The 1,351-nt window shown below is 40.1% G+C and overlaps 2 protein-coding genes across 5 annotated transcripts in view; one reads left to right on the top strand and one right to left on the bottom strand.

The window, feature by feature from the left end:
- LOC309502936 (uncharacterized protein) overlaps positions 1 to 1,351 on the bottom strand; it is a 217,345-nt gene that overhangs the window by 99,933 nt on the left and 116,061 nt on the right. The gene's annotated exons all lie outside the window — the stretch shown is intronic.
- The window catches only part of LOC309500223 (uncharacterized protein), a 98,487-nt gene that overhangs the window by 84,000 nt on the left and 13,136 nt on the right, over positions 1 to 1,351 (top strand). The window contains exon 1 of one of the 3 annotated variants that reach the window (XR_014206503.1): positions 63 to 162. The exons of 1 other annotated variant lie outside the window; for it this stretch is intronic. The gene's annotated coding sequence lies outside the window, so the exon portion shown is untranslated. Of the gene's footprint in view, positions 1 to 62; positions 163 to 1,351 lie in introns of those variants that run through there. One more of the 3 variants, XM_082171792.1, reaches the window with a different exon arrangement.

Raw genomic sequence — 1,351 nt, 5'->3', positions numbered from 1 at the left:
TGACGTTTCCGGACAACGTGAACTAGGAGCGAATCACACACAACACACTGGGCCAAGTTGACCAATCAGAGCCCGTCGTGTATTTCTGAGGGAGGGGCTTCTTATAACCAGGATATCATCAGACCGTTTTACGAGAGGACAACAAAAAGTAAATTACAAAAGGTAAATTATATGAAAAATAATGCGTTTTTTTTTTTTTTTAATGAAGCATGAACACATGTTAGTCTGCACCCCATAAACACAATCAAGCCTTAGAAACAATCAAACCTTAACAGAGCTGGTGAAAACACATATTGTACAAGACTTATGTTGCGTTCACACCAAACGCGAATATGCGTCTAAATTCGCGCCTGCCGCGTCTAGTTATACGCGTGACCACTTTGTGTGCGAAATTGACGCGCGTAAAATTAAAAGTTTGAAGCGAAATTTACGCGCGTCACGTGCGTCAGAGGCGAAATCCGGAGGCGAAAGTTTCGAAACCTGTTGGCGGCCATCTTTTATCGAGCATTAGCATTAGCATTAATCGAGAGAGTCACCGCTCGTATATGCTCTGGAGAGCAGAAACAGCTGCGTAGGGGACATCGTCGCTGTACTCGGGTCCACCAAACCCTCCGGAGGGTTTCAGGAGTTTCACAATTTGCTCCAGGAGCTAGGTTTGGTGGACCTAACGGTGAGGACGCTGACGAGGACAGCGTAGGCCGTATAAGGCCTCGGCCTCGAGTGGTCGCTGCATGACGAGCCCGCGCTCTACAGCCCGGCGCGAGGTTCACCCTCACCCGCTCCTAATCTGTCATTTATTTTTGTTTTGATAATAAATGGAGCCAGCCTCCAAAAGTAAAACCTGTCCTGTGATTTAAAAAAAAAAGTTTTTATACACTAAACTGTGTTTGTTGTCTTTACATTAGATTAATAAAGTTTCATATAATCTAGACAGTGGCGGCAAACTGAATTATTACTCCAGGACTGAATGTAGGCTAATTGTTAAATAACAATATAACAGTGATAATAATGTAGCTATCATTAGCCTAAAGTTTAGCTAAAACTTCAGCCGGTAGGGTTGGGAAATAGCTAATTGCCAAATAAATCTGATTTTTTGGGCTAAATGGCGAGGTATAGTATAATCTGAGTATTTAATAATTATTTTTCTATTTGAATAAAAAAAAACTGTATTTAATAAAAAAATATCCTGATCAATATTGTCCTACAAACAATGTTCATTTTGAAGGTTATAAAAACAAACATAGTGTAACCTTGCTGTCTATCTGCAGTGTATCCAAAAAAAGGGGTCACATTGCATTCTAACATTGCAACATTACAATCTAAAAACAAAATAATGCTTTTTAAAGAAGTA

Source organism: Leuciscus leuciscus, assembly GCF_965113295.1.
Source record: "Leuciscus leuciscus genome assembly, chromosome: 1".
NCBI classification, from domain to species: Eukaryota; Metazoa; Chordata; class Actinopteri; order Cypriniformes; family Leuciscidae; genus Leuciscus; species Leuciscus leuciscus.
Note: the sequence above shows the minus strand (reverse complement) of the source record. Positions and strands in the feature narration are given on the sequence as shown.